This window comes from Miscanthus floridulus, chromosome 19 (genome assembly GCF_019320115.1).
Source record: "Miscanthus floridulus cultivar M001 chromosome 19, ASM1932011v1, whole genome shotgun sequence".
NCBI lineage: Eukaryota > Viridiplantae > Streptophyta > Magnoliopsida > Poales > Poaceae > Miscanthus > Miscanthus floridulus.
The window spans coordinates 54,942,870-54,958,637 of NC_089598.1; the positions used below are offsets into that span (position 1 = coordinate 54,942,870).

Consider the following 15,768-nt stretch of genomic DNA (forward strand, 5'->3'; position numbering starts at 1 on the left):
AGATTGCGGATGATGAGCAGGTCATCATCCGCGCCACCCAGCTGGTAGGCCAGGTAGTAATCGGCAAGCCAGAGCTCTAGGTTGGTCTCGCCACTGTACCTCACGAGATTGGCCGGCTGCCAGAATCGGGCGGGGAAAGGAGCAGCGTGGATGGCCCTGCTGAAGACCCGAGGGCCTGGCGGTTCAAGGGAAGGACTGTAGTCCTCCCCACTATCATAGTGACCGCCTCAGTGTGGGTGGTAGCCCCGAGCGGGCCCCTCGTTGTCATGGCATCATCGCCTACTGACTACCTCGTGATCTCCCTACACCTCGCGTCGATTGCCGAGGTGGTCTAGAAGCACGGGGGCCCTGTGGGCTATTGGCGCTCGGTCGGGCTCGGGACGAGCCGGGGCTTCCCTGTCTTGCCGAGGCGGTGCCGTGAGAAGGATCGAGGCGCCCCCATGCCGTCGGGAGGCGGAACTCTCGGCCTGCTGAACCGCGGCGGTCTCTAGGAGATCGCGGAGCTCACCGCGGACCCGCCGCCCCTCCATGGTAGAAGGCTCGGGCATTGCATGGACCAGCATTGCCACAGCCACGACGTTCTGGCTAGCGCGATTGAAGACTGGGGGTTGCTCACTCCCTTCATCGTCGTGGATGCGGTGATGCACATCGCGGGCCCTCTGTCGAGCTCCCCCGCCTTCGCCGCGACCTCGCTGCTCTTGTTCGAGAGAGTCTCAAAGCTACTGTAGAAGGAGTTGGTCTTGTTCGACCTTGGCCTAGAGCTCACGGAGCTGCTCTAGGTCTGGATGTTGAGGTCGTGCAAGAGCAACGTTCTCATTTCGTGCGGCCGGCAGGGCGATGCGTGGGGGCATGGCGGCGCCCGCCCCTGGGCGAAGTAGGGAGCGGCTACCTACCGCCTCGTCCTCTTCGCCTGCCCTTGGCATCCTGAGCCCGACATGGAAACACTCGCGAGTGGGATCGTAAGTGCCTTCATCGTCGGAGTCGAAGTAACCAAAGCAGTAGTCGCTTGCGGCCAAGAACTGGCGCAAAGCCCTAGAGTCATGGAGCCTAGAGAAATCCACTCTGGGCCATGCCTCTTCCTCATCCGAGGAGTCGGCGTGGGTGCTTAGGTCGAGACCGAAGCGCTGGCAGCACTCTGAGGGATCCTTGTGAGCGGCAGCATATGCATAGGCATAAGAAGCGGTGGCATTTCTCAACCCAAAGGGGTATGGGGATGGTGCCGTCGCTAGATTCTGCTCCGCCGAGGTTGGTTCTTCAGGGAGTGGTGGAGCGGAGCTTGACGACTGGGCATCGCCGTGAGCCACCGGCGATTTTCCTTTGTCCAAGCTCAGGCCAGACAGGTCCCCAGCCAGGGACCCCGTACCAACAGCTGGTCGTAGGATATCGGCGGGGAGTGGCATGCCGCCCTGGGTTCGCATAGCGTCGGGGTGGCCTTGCTCGCGTCGTGCCTAGCGAGCGCGGCGAGAGTGGCCACCCAGACGCCGCCTGCGCCTGGGCTGCCGGTGCGTAACTTCATCGTCGGACGGTGGGGCTCGAGGAGCGAGGAGTACCATGTCGTACTCATGCCCTAGAGACATGAACTCTAGGCTCCCGAACCAAACCACGGTGCTGAGACACAATGGTCATACGGGGTCTGCCATCCGGAACCTGCTGGGATGACAAAACTGACACGCAGAGCCCCTACCTGGCGCGCCAACTGTCGGTGTTTCAGACCGGGGGGTCCTCAACCGACTAGTGAATTTGTTCTACGTGCTCCTGATCTCGAATGGTGATGCAAAGAGACACAAGATTTATACTGGTTCAGGCAATCGGCGCCCTACGTCCAGTCTGAGAGATCGAACTTGTATTCCTTGCACCAAAGTGCTCGTAGTAGGGGGTTACAAGCTAAGGGAGAGAGGGAACTAGTCCCAGGTCTCGGCAAGGTGTCGTGTAGGCCGTCTGAGACATTGCTCTCAAGCGGCTGGAATGCGTGCGTGTGTATGTGTTACCAGATGTTCTCTCCCTCTAAGTGGCCCAAGTCCTCTCCTTTTATAGTTGAAGGGAGGACAAGGACCATACATGTATTACTATGCGATGTCGTGCCAATAGGGGTGGCACGTCCGAGCCCTGTGGCCTGTTCCTGTGGTGGCATGGTCGTCGGTGTGGTCCATCCTTGGAGTACTGGGGCGGCGTGGTCGTCCCATCAGATCCTATGCGTCGTGGGAGCCCCAGGAATGCCTCGGAGTGGACACGGCGGCGAATGTGCAAGCCACTGTGGATGGACTGTGCGCGAGGCCGTGACTTGGTCGGTGCCGAGGCTTGTACTGTGGTGGGGGGTCTCGGCAGGCATGAACCCCAAGATCGCCGAGGCCCTGGTGTATAGTGTCAAGGCCTTGAGCGGGCGGCCGATCATGGGTACAGCATTTGGACACAGTGGCCGGTAATCCCCGTCGTACCCTGTCCCAGCACTGGTATGGCGCTGATCGTGGACACAGTGGTAGGACACAGTGGCCGGTAATCCCCACTGTGCCTTGTCCTGGCTGGTATGGCGCTGATGCGACCTCGGGTCACGTCGGCCATCCTATGGCATTGAGCCACCGTCCGGCTGAGATTGCAGGAGTGGTTGAAGCATTAATGAGACATGACACGCTGTCAGGAGGGTCGGCCGAGGCGGGGGGCGATGGACTGTGGATGAGCCGGCCTCGAGCGACACGGAGAATGAGGCCTCGCACGAGACGGAGATCCGGCTCCTTGCCGAGGCCTTGGGCGAGAGGCCTCACGCGATACGAAGAACGCACCTCCTACCGAGGCCTTCCGTGGAGAGCCTCGGGCGAGGTGGAGACGGCGTTCCCTACTGAGGCCTTCCCTGGGGAGCCTCGGACGAGGCAAAGTTTGCGTCAGGATGCCAAGACCTCCTGCTCGAGGCTTGAGGCGGGGAGGGGGAGGACCCAGTGGGCTCGGTCGTGGCGGGTGAGGGTCCCATGACTTACCTTCTAGCTTTTTTTTTAGATGGGACTTTAGCGACCCATTTGATGTTTCACTTGGGGTACCCCATTCTAAGGTACCCGACAATAGGCTTCAGAGCTTAAAGGTCAGAGAGATACTGAGGATTCTAGAGTCACATATTTGCCTTCACGAGGTATGCTATGGATAGATAGAGCCTCTGAGACACCCTCACGGTGGACTTGTGCCACCTACAGATCTTGTCAGACCATGCTTCACAGAGCCATTTGGCGAGGGGTCGAGCAGGACACCAGATGACCTTACACCTATAGCTCGGCTCCTTAATGTTACTATGAGGAGGACTCTGCTTCCAAGGATGGGCTACCGCGAGGGCCTGATTTGAATTCAGCTGTGGCTAGTGCATTATCTAGTGTCTCGGATTGTCTTTGATATTTGGGATGTGATGCTTTCAGAGATGGAGGACACACTAGCAGAGGGCTTCAGAGGTCACCATCAGCTGCCTTATGCTCATTGGATCACTTTCTTACTCCGAAAGGCAATTACACACAAGTCCCTAGAGACAATGGCAGAGTGGACAGGTGCTACTATAGAGTTTCCATAGTATGACTTGAACCAAATGCTACGTCATAGTCGTGTGAGGACACCTCGCTAGCCTAGTCGTCGCCCTAAGGTACCAGAGACAGCAGCTCCGCAGGATGAGATTATTAGGGGCATCGTAGAGATAGAGGAGGAGGAGCTCAATGCATAGCTAGAAGATGAGGTCAAGAGTGACCCGAGTGATAGGTCAGATGATGACTATTAGCCAATTTCGCAGATGGCACCTCGTCCACATGACAAAGAGGCCAGTGGCTCTAGCTCAGCTCCACCATAGCCACCACAGACAGACTTGGCACTTCTAGCTGTACTTGAGCAGATGAGGCAGGACCAGGCACGCTAGGCACAGGAGACCGCAGCTGCACTTGCTCAGGTCCAGGCATGATAGGATGAGTTTCTATGGCAGCAGCAGGCCATGCAGCAGCAGCTTATGATTCAGCAGCAGTTACTCGGCTTCATGCAGCATGTATTCACTGCTATTGGGGTTGATCCTCAGTAGTCTACATTTCACATAGGCCAGCCTACCACCACCACTCCAGTGACTCTAGCTGTACAGCCCAGTGGGATTCCGAGTCAGAGACAGCTAGCTCCTCAGTTTGCCTCAGCTACAGAGCAGGTGTCTTAGTGGTTTGCTTCACCAGGGACAGCTCAAGGTCCACATTTTACTCCTATTGTTACGGGTTTCACTCCGACTCAAACTTCTTCGGCGTTAGTGACGGACACCCTAGTCTCTAGGAGTCTCGACACAACCTTCAGTGAGCTTACAGGGCAGCCTACACCTCTAGTGTTCCGAGTCTCTGGTCCTACCATAGCTGCTCCAGTTACCAGGACTACCGAGATGATTCCATCATCTATTACATCATCCGAGCCACCTCAAACCATCACTCCTACACTTGAGGCTTCAGTGATAGCGGTAGATGTGGCTCCCCTTCCTACAGTTACACCTACAGAGTTACAGTCCACACCAGTTACTGACTAGATCTAGACCGCTTCACCTTCACTTCTAGCTACAGAGGGTCAGACCCTTTAGAGTTCAAGGTCAGAGGATGATGAAGCTCAGTTCCAGATCTCTCACCGCACCTCAGCGCCCGACTTGACTACTCCTGTCCCGTCGTCCGACCTTTAGGTTTTGGTGCTTGACACCAAAGGGGGAGAGGGACCGAGTATGTTAGATTTAGGGAGAGTGTGTGAGATGGACTCGATTCTATTGGTCTTTCGTGTGTGATACTTCATGCATTCACGTTTACTTTCATGCATTGTATTTTATACATGTGATGGTGAGACATATGTGACATGTGTGCTCTCTACATTGTTTTATATATGTCTTGTCACTTGGTTATGCTCATTGGCTTTGCTTCCGCGCTTTACTCCGATTCAAGTGAGCTTTACTTCATGTACTCATGCTTAATTCATATCTTTTGAGTACACCATGTTGGCTTGAGTCATATAAGCATGCCTAACTCCTTTATTCTTATAGTCAAAAGCTTATATGAACCAAGCATGTTGAAAACCTCAATCATATCTTTTACATACTCGAGGTTGTGTTGTCATCAATCACCAAAAAGGGGGAGATTAAAAGCATCTAGGCCCCTAGTTGGGTTTCGGTGATTAATGATGACACGAGATTACTATGACTAACGTATGTTCTATAGAGGCAATTTGAGTTAGGTCATCGTAATGGAAATTGATTGGGCAATCATGGTTGTCATGCCCCTTTCGATGGAAATCGTTTTGATTTTCAAAGAATGGACGATAAGGTTAAGGACGGACTAGTTCTAAGTCTCGTTTGGTGTTGGATAGACACTTAGAGTAGTTTAGGACTTTGTTTTTCCTTTGGCCATACTATTAAGGGGGGTATGGACTAGTAGCTTAACCTAGGTGAGTCTAATAGATTAGGTATAGTGCACACTTGTCAAACTTAGCACTAGGTAGCTCAAGAATAGCCCTAAGATCGATAGAAGTCAACTTCATTCACAAAGAAATTCGAATTGGAAGTGAATGAAGAGTCAAATGACATACCAGATGCAGCTTGAAGAGTCCGGTCAGTTCATTTGATCGGCAGCAGCTGTTAGAGTGCGACCGGACGCTGAACACCAGTGCTCACCGGACGCGACGCTAGCCGTATCTATAGCAACGTGGACAGGCTGTTGACCACGGACCGGACGCTGAACAGAGAAGTGACCGGACTCTAGGTGCCATCGTCCGATCAACATCAGTAAGGTTCCAGAGAGGGGTTTTGATGACCGGACACGTTTGGTTGGAGCGTCCGGTCATCTCGATACTTGCTAAGTCAGACCTCTACCGTTACGTTTTGAATGGGGGTATAAATACATATCCCACTTGTCCATTTGAGGTCTCTTGCTCATTTCTTTAGCTGAGAAACATCTTTGGAGTGCAATGGAGAGCAAGAGCCTAGTGGGGTAATTGAGATTTAATAATCTAAGATTAAGTACCTCATTAGTGCATAGAAAGTAGCAAGTGTACATCCACCTTACTCATTAGGCTTGTCTTGATCAAGTGAATGTTTGTGCTTGTTATTCTTGGTGATCGTCATCACCTAGATGACTCGGTGGTGATTGGGAGCATGGTGATTATCCAACGGAGCGTGTGGATGACCCAAGTCACTTTGTGAGCAGTTGTGGGCGATTTATCACGACAGAGTGTCAAAGAATCAGCCCGTAGAGAGCACTTGATCCTTGCGCGGATCAAGGGGGAGCTACACCCTTGCGTGGGTGCTCTAACGAGGACTAGTGGGGAGTGGCGACTCTCTGACACCTCGAAAAAATATCATCGTGTTCCTTTCACTCTCTTTACTTTGAGCATTTACATTTGAGCAATTCATTTCATGTCTTTACATTCCTAGAATTGCCATGTTAGAGTAGGATTGGAACCTAGGGTGAAAAACTTTTGTACAAGAGAATAATAGAAACACATTTTAGACACAAATGGTGAAATAGGCTAAGTGTAGGGCTTAATTATTGTAAAAATTTAGAATTTGCCCAAATCAGGAACAGATGAACACAAGCTGCTGAAAAATACTGAGATGAGAAAAATGTCAATTCAGAAACAACTAGCAGAAATGAAGTCAACTAGCGGGGACGAGTTAGGAATGAACTAAAAAGACTGCTAAGCCAGACCGAACTGCAAGAGAGACAAACAACTTGTTATTCTTTCAGTGAACTGAAACGATTCAGTTCTAATGTTTCTGCTTCAGAAAAATATCCTTTCACAAGTAGCACAGAAAACTGTGATGCGCATTCACACTTCGATTGATAGAGGACAATATGTCACCGATTGTCTACTATGGAGAAGCAACTCTTTATGGTCCCTGACGTTTTCTCATGCTTGTTTCGACCTGTCCACCTGAATGGATATAAGAAAATAAAGTCAGGAATTTTAAGAACAGATATAGAATATTGACACTTGATACCAGAAATATGGACATCCCTCAGTCAGCATAATTGAATTTCCGCCTAAATGTTAATTAGTAAACTGAAGAAATAATCTAGTCAGAACAAATAACACCCTGTTTCATCAGAACAAGCTAATAACGCCATATTCATATAATCAATTTCGCCACCACAGAAATTGATAATGACAAATATGCATTTATTACCCAAGCAGTCCCACCGTACTCTATGAGTTGTTTCCTGTTGCGGATCAATATTTGTAAGAAGTTGACATCAGCAATAGCAAACTATTGGTGGGGCAGCTCGGTAGACAACCGACATATGCATTGGATGAGTTGGGAGCGACTGAACCAACAAAAATGCAAGGGTGGCATGGGATTCTGGGATCTCGGTCGGAGCCTCTGTGTGCACGAATTCTTAAAGGGAGATACTTCCATGACATAGACTTTATGCGGGCCACTAGGAAAAAGCATGCTAGCAGCACATGGAGGGCAATCCTAGCTGGTCGTGAAGCCCTGCAACATGGACTGGTAAGAAGAGTGGTCAATGGAGAGACTACAGAGATATGGAGGGATCGATGGATCTTAGATCACTTTGGAGCTCAACCGATCACAACAAGAGATGCTGAACATCCAGTTCATGTGTCGGATTTGCTACAGGATGGCTCCTGGAATGAAGGGCTAATCAGGGATCGCTTCTTGCGGATTGATGCCAAAGCTATCATGAGACAGCCGATTGGCAGGGGTGCTTCTGATTTTGGGGCCTGGAATTTAGAACGATCTGGGATATATTCGGTGCGTTCATCATATAGATTATTGCATTAAAGAAAGTCTGAAGGCCTCTTCTCCCATCAGCCTAGCTCGTCAGATGATGGCCCGTGGAGAAAGGTATGGAAACTTGAAGTCCCTCCTAAAGTACGAGTTTTTTGGTGGCGGGTTTTGAATGATTTTTTGCCAACACGTCAAGAACTGTGTAGAAGACATGTGGAACCGATATCTTTTGTGAACTGTGTAGAAGACATATGAATGGTTTTTAGTAGGAATTGTAATAAAGTAGCACATACTCTAGCAAAACAAGTGTCAGTGTCGGATGGCTTGGAGACGTGGCATGTAACTCCAGCGTGCGTGTACGATCAAATTGTACATTTGAGGCTACGGCCGGCTGATAATGAAAAGCAAGATAGTCACAAAAAAAAGTAAGGTAGCACCGTAGCAATATTATAGTAAATTAGATATATGCCCGTGCGTTGCACTGGTCGTAATTTTTTGAATTGAAACCTTAGTAATCGAACACGGACGCGTGAGCTCTAAAGACTTCATATCAGACGCGAACACATGGATCCGGTCTTCGTATCGTATCCCGGTAGGACACGGACGTGTGAGCTTCGAGTAAAGTATGATTGAATCCGGATAGGACGTGGACGTGTAAGCTTTGAGTGAAGTATGGATTCAATCCGGGTAGGACGTGGACGTGTAAGCTTTGAGTGAAGTATGATTTGTATTGGATACGGACGCGTGAGCAGGGGTAAGATTTGGTATCACCGGGAAAATAATTATTTTAGAGTTTTTTTAGGTGTAGAGATAAAAAAGAAATAAATGGCTGAGTGAGTAGTACATACTTTGCTCTTGGACTGTGGCTTGAAACATGTGTTTGTTTGAATTTTTTTTTGAGAGGTGCTCTTCATGCTTGCCACGCGGTCATGTGTTTGTTTGATCCAGAGCAATAATATGCTATTATATTTCTAGACAGATGATCACTAAGATATGACCTTCAGTGACGATCTCATCATGACGATTGATCAATTCGTTGCTAAGACATCCGATTTGTGATGGTTCTTATAAGGGATTTTGACTTTTGATGAAAATTATTTATCTGTCACTAAGACCAAGCAGCAATCATCACAAACTAGATGAATACGATTTGGCGACGAGTTATATTCCGTCACAACATGCTAACTGTAATCGTCACGATTTATTGACAATTTTCATCATTATTTGTCATAAAAAATTGTTGTTTTTTTAATATTGTACAGGTTTTGGCCCATGTAAATCAACCTGGCTAGGCCACGGTTGGGCCGGCCTGCTGTTCCTAGTCAGGCAGGCCACGTCCTCCTAACTGGGCAACGATTGGCCAGACCTGGTGTTATATGCCAGTTTGTACGGGCCGGCCCAAAGGTCATATCTCTTGTAGTGGATGGATGCCACTCAAATTTCTTACTATCAAAGCAGCGAGCCTCGGCCGCTCCTCAGGGTGGCCACGTCGCCCCGATTACTTCAGTCGCTGGATTCGTCGATCAACGGTTCTGCTTCCTCCCACCGTCTCCTACAGTCACCGCCTGAAAATATCTGCGCCCACCGCCTCCGCTGCCTCTCGAAGCCTCCCTCGACCTCTCCGCAACGCTTGGCGCCCCTTCTTCCAGCCCTTCCTCTCTCCCTCCCGGCGCGGCGACGCCGTCCTCCTCCTCCTCCTCCTCCTCCCCTCGCATCGCCGCAGGCCCGCCGAGTCAACGCTGCCGGCTGACCGCGCGAGCCCCTGCCGGAGCTGCAACGTGCTGCCGCGGCGGTGGCCGGCCCTCTGCGCGCCCGCCGCGCACACTCCTCCTCCTCCTCCAACACCACCGCCGCCACGCCGCTTCCTCGTCGCGACGCAAGCCAGTGGGTCGCGCGGCCTAGGGTTTGGCCCCCTCCGTCTCCGGTCATCCCCACAGCCGCACGCGCAGCCAGCTGAGGCCCTGACGTGACGGCTGGCTCTGCCGGCGAAGGGACCTCCGTGCTTCATCAGCAAAGTCGGCGGTCGATCTGAAGCGGGCCCCTAACCTGTCCCTCGCGCCGGTGGGTCCCGACCTCATCGCCCAACATCGCCCCAAGGCTTCAGCACCGTCCAGCACTGGCTCGAGGGCTGCAGCGCCTGCCGCTCCAAGGCTGCCCCATGCGGCCGGGGTCATCGTCTCTTCGAGCGCCTCCCTGCAATGAGCTAAGTCCTTGTCGCTTGCCTCCTCTTCGACTTCCTCCTCCTCCTATAGCCCTCAGCTTCCTATCTCATCTCTTCGTAGATCCGTGATCCTCCCAAGGGAATAGCAAGGGGATGGGGTATCTTGATTGGTTCAAGCCTAAGGGACGGCATGGCCGGTCAATGACAGCGTTGTTGAATTACACTTTTCTCTACTGCAGATGTGGATGAGTTTGAGAATATAAAAAAAGGGTGAGTTTTTGTGAAACAAACATATCAGATTTGCCTCCAGTGATGATTGATAATTTGATGTGAACAAATAGTTGCTGAGCAAATAACTCTTCCCCATGAATCATAGGTTTAGTTCGCTCGTCGAAAGTGCGGGCATTATTTACAGCATTAGTGTATTGATTTCGTCTTCTGGGAAAAAAGGGTCTCCTTGTTTGATCCACTTTGTGGACGTTGATGACCTTTATATATAATTTGCTGCTGCAATGGCACAACCATGATTTCAAATCCAACCATTGGTACTGCATGTTGATCGATTGGTCAAATTTGGGTGCTGTGTACCAATTACCTTTGAGAAATGCACTTGCATGTTGAACTGATAGGAAAGAATTATCATGTTTGTTAGTTCGATTATACTGTTGACTCTAACTATCTGAAGCAGGTCTCATAGTAAGCAATAGTTTTATTTTCTTCCTCAACAAAAGTTTTGTACAACCATGTCTAACGGTTCAGGGCAAAGTTGTATAGATTTTTCTAAAAAAATGTTCAAAGAACCTATGTCGGTTAATTCAGTGCCTATTTGTTTTGTCTCCACCTCCATCATCTTTGCTTCTCGCTTACAGTATGTAGCTCCAACCTTAAAATTTCATAAGACGCTCCCTGTTGCTGCTGAAATCATTGCCACAACTGTTTTGCAGAAATGATGCATGGTATAGCCCTAACATCTGCGGGCTTTGGCAAGTGGAAGGTGGTCACTCAAGTGTTTTTGGTGCCTCTACTGACACATAGGTAAGTTCAATGTACGTTTTCCATCAAGACATGCTTAGGATTTTACCGTTTCAAAGTTACTACAGTTTTGAATAGAGATACTAATGTTAGAACCGTGTCCTGTACAGATTCCAAGCCAGGCAGTACCTTCCATACCAGGCAACATGACATGCAGGTTGATTGGTGGGTTTACAGCTGATATGTTGCTGAATTAGGATATCTATATTATGAATCCAAATGTGTTTAATATATAATTTACTACTACAATGGCGCAACCATGATTTGATTTAGACCATAAAGCATCGGCATTGTGAAAGCCATCTCAACCTTTTTGGATTATTTTCCTATTGTTCTTACATACCATATGACGAGCTATGATGATTGGTATACCAAAAGAAGATCTACTATACCAACATAGTCAACATCTGTATATTAGAAATTGTCTGCACCACCACCTTAATAGAGTTAGTAATCTATGGTTTTGTCTAAGGTTCTATGTTCTCATGCATAATCAAGTTCAGATCACAGTGTTTGGTCATGCCCATTATTTGTTAAATATTTTATACTTCTTTCTCCTTACAGGAATTTTCAGTGGTTGGTTAAAACATGTGTATCCTTGCAAATCCTTCTAGGCAGGATTTTTATTCAATGTGTTCCAAATATTCACTTGACTTCACTTATCTGGAAGCTAACTTCATTTGCAGGTTCCAAGGCTCAAGACCTATTATGACTATGCCAAAAAGAGGTTGAGTATTGCAGAGAAAATGGGTTTGATCCCCTCTAGCCCCACATAGGTATGCAAATTTTTACAGCAATCATGTCAGATTACATGATTATTGTTCATGATGAAGATTAGACACGCCCATGGGTTCTAACATAATCTGTATAACCTTCAATTTTATATGCCAGACCTATGCGCGTGATTTGCCGGCGCGCGCGATGGCGCGCGTGATGGAATTCATACCTACGATCGTGTAAAGTTAGTGCTATATCTACATAGTCTACTCTTCAAAATTAAAGCTATGTCTATTTTGTCAGTATTCAGATTTCCCAATGCAAAAAGATTAATGAATTCTATCCTCTACTCTTGCCATTTTAGTAGTTTCTTCTGTAATTTCTATACCTGATGTGCAGCTTACATATTTGATTAGTACTGTAATTTTTGCAGCTGATACACATGCATTCCTTACAGATTTATTATAGCACTACCCTCTTTAAATTTTTACCCATCAATTTATCTATTTGGTTTCCTCATCTAATGCTGGTTGCTCTCTTATCTGTGCCACTCTATAATCATAACTGACCACTCTTCCTTTTTCCTTTTTTTTAATATATAAACTGAATCCACCTATATATGCTTTCATGCAGGAAATCAGGAAACATGCACATGAGTATTACAGCTTAGACATCATGCAACACTCAAAATTTTTAGAGCAAAATATCTTCCTATGTGCTGTATGTTGGTAATGTAATTCTTCCTTCTTTATTTACAGATATACATGCACCTCTAACTAAGTTTGCTAATCTATCATATCCTCATGAAAAGTGAGGACAACCACTCCTTCAGATACTTCCAACAAATATTTTTTCCCTTTCCGCACCTAAATCCTTAACTGTACCTGCAGTTCAGTCATTTTAGTTATTGTCCTTCCTCCTATGATTGTGTGTGTGCATGATGCCTTTTATTTGAGATTTTAGCATCTTCATTTGTCAGCTAAATTTGTTTGGGCTCTTCACTGCAGTTTACACTGATTTTAAGATTCTTAGTATCCTTTTACCTTCTCACTTATTCATATGTTGTCAGTTAGATTGATCCACCAAATGTACAAAGAAGCAACCAACCATAACCCAACATCACACAGTTGGTTTGTTTCTAAATACTGATACATCTTGTGGACTACAGCGAGCTGCTATTTTGATAAATCTTAAGGTTAAATAATCATATATGGTTATATGTTGATGTACTGTGCTAACTATGCCTTATACCATACTAAAGGATTAGATCAAATGAATGAGTATGGTTACTATGGTTGGTCCAAGGTACATGATAACAGTGTGCGTTTACCTATGTGCTTCTCCACGTACCTACACAATCTAGATTTGTTGCTTTATTTTATTATCAGTTATTTATTTATTTATACTCTTGCAATTGTAGGCTGTCCTTGTTGAAGATCATTGCCAACTGGCTCCACTCATCATGTGCAGAAAACACCCCATGCAGGGTTAGCACAATCTCTTTTTGAACGCCTTATTCCTTTCGTGCTTGGTGTCAACCAAGTCAAAAAAAAAGTTTTATTTTATTATCCTTTATTTATACTCTTGAAATTGTAGGTGGTCCTTGTCGGAGATCATTGCAGTCTGGGTCCAGTCATCATGTGAAAAGAAACGTGCAGGGTTACCACAAGCTCTCTTTGAACGCCTTGTTATCCTTGGAGTGAAGCTATTCAGCTACAGGTAAGATACCTGCATCTAATGTATTATACCTCAACAACGCTACCTTGATGTTATTATTATTTCCCTGCTTCATCCTGTAACTTTGCCACCACATGCATAGAGGCTATGATTTTTCTTGCTTTATTGTTTTTGTTCTACCAGCTACTTACATTTCTCCGTAGACATAATTATTCTTGCTTCTATAATTTTGTGGAGCAGTACTCTTACTTCTATAATTTATAAGATATTATTTCTTTGGCCAATATGAACTCCCATATGAAATGTACACCGACAGAGATAGTTGATCTCATGCTTTTGGTGATATAATGATTTATTGTTCTTTGCTGAAAATACCATATGACCTTTACAGTACAAAGAATTAAACTATTGCCAAAACCAATCATAGAAGTTTTTTTGGTTTGCCCAGTATGAAGTGCCATCTAAAATCTACACAATAAGCACATATCTCATTTCCTTTAGGTGATAAATTGATTTATTAAACTTATAGACCGCCACCTAAAATATACACATTAGGCACCAGCATCTAAAATTCAGGTAGCTCCTGAGTCAACGTCTCCCATATATGATGCAGAGATAGTACAATTTCTCAAAAGTTACTTCATTTTTTGAGGTGATAGTTTTTACAGGTACAAATAATTTCAGCATGATGATACAATTAGTTCGCAGGTTCCTTTCAATTTCCCTCATGTTTAGGTTAATCCCCAATCTCTACAAACAATCATCCTACATCGAAACATTCCTTGCTGCATACTTTTAGTGCATAGATTACATCCTTAATTTTTCCCAGTATGTGATTCTAAAGGTTTACACACTATGCAATTTGTTGTCTTGCTTTGGAACACGTGCATGGTTTACTTTTGTGCTTATTTTCTTACCATCCGCCTGCTGCGACGGAGTACACGAATTTGGTTTTACATGCTAAGCACTGATTGCATTTGTTATTGTTTTGCAGGCTGCCATCTGCATGCATGGAAGACTGCCGTGTACATGTACATATTTTTTTGTGACATGGTGCACCCTGCCAGAACCATAAGGCTCATGGGCCATACATTTGACGACAAGGTACCACCACATGTCCCTTAAGACGTTTTGGCTCTACACATACATCATCCCCCGTTGATGATATATATTCAGTTTATACGTTTCAAAGCGACATAGATATTTAATGGTTTTTTAGCTGCAATAAACAATCTTATCGATGTATCCGTGTTTTAACTAATCTCGTCGACATAGTTTGATGCACTACAGTCATTAATTTCCTAGATAGCTAATCTTCAGAAACACACTCTTTTTTTAGGCGCATGATCAGACCATGCTTGCTGAAAAACCAGGTCAGTCATGCTTCAGTTTCAAGGCTACCTGCAGCAAGGCAATAATCTCAGCATCGTTAGTTTCCTGGTTGCATGGTTATTATTTTCAGCACCCATATCAGTATTATTTTCAGGTAGAATGATGTCTTTGGTTTCCTGTATGGTTCCGTAGCCTGCTGTCAAATGCTTGCTACCCAAGACTACGTACCTCTTCCAATGCCATATTCAACTCCCTAGTTAACTGCATATCTGGACAGCACTATTCTCATAATCATTGTGCAAAACATTACAATTTTTTGGGTGTTACCTATAAGGCGTACGAAATTTTGAAATAAACAAACATTTTAACATTACCTCCAGATTCAGTACAGACGGTCAGATCAAAGCACCTTTGTGTTCCTGCTTTGTATCTGATTGACACAAATACAGGCTAAAATTATTATGACTCATACCCATGTTTCAACATAATCACTATTTCTTACCTTGTGTTGAGATAAATTATGAGCTTATCGATTTCAGGTTGTGCATTGTCTTGTTTGTTTTGGTGTCTCCTACTTGGTTTTCAGAGAAAAAAAAAACCTCTTTCGTGGCCTAATCTGGGCGCTGAGCATTGAAGGTCACCAAAAAAAGATGTTTTAGTCGATAAAGATCTGTGGTAACGTAGCACCATTTGTGTAGTATTGCTGAATCCTCGTTTTTTTTGGTAGTATTCTATAGCAGGCAGTCAGTCATTCTTTGTACCCAAACACCCCACAGTCCTATATATAACAAATTTACTAGAGTCATACCACTTGCAATCTTTTATGAATCAACTGAAATAGCATTAGATGATACAAGTCATTTAGTACAGGAAAAACAGCATTCTAGATGACAGAAGTCATTCAGTACAAGAGAGTATGGTTCCAACAGAGATGATGTGCCTTTATTGTTGTTTTTTTCCAGGGATTTTAGCATGCTTATTTTTGTAGTAGATTATACAGTTTTCCAAGCCTTTTTCCTTCTCAACCAAGCCAGAAAGGTGGTTTGTGCTGTATATAGTCTGTTGACCTGATTTATGAAGTTACTAAGCTTCTACCAGGAAGCTAGCACGATCTTGTGGCTTATGAAACAGT

The 15,768-nt window shown here is 46.0% G+C and overlaps 1 long non-coding RNA gene across 2 annotated transcripts; it reads left to right on the plus strand.

The window, feature by feature from the left end:
• The first annotated feature begins 10,003 nt into the window (after nucleotides 1–10,003).
• LOC136529505 (uncharacterized) lies at nucleotides 10,004–13,779 on the plus strand. Of its 2 annotated transcripts, none has more exons than XR_010777341.1 (5): nucleotides 10,004–10,148; nucleotides 10,823–10,913; nucleotides 11,597–12,932; nucleotides 13,048–13,114; nucleotides 13,224–13,779. It is a non-coding gene; the product is annotated as an uncharacterized lncRNA (long non-coding RNA). The 2 variants fall into 2 exon arrangements; XR_010777342.1 differs by having other exon boundaries at nucleotides 12,701–12,932.
• The last annotated feature ends 1,989 nt before the right edge of the window (nucleotides 13,780–15,768 follow it).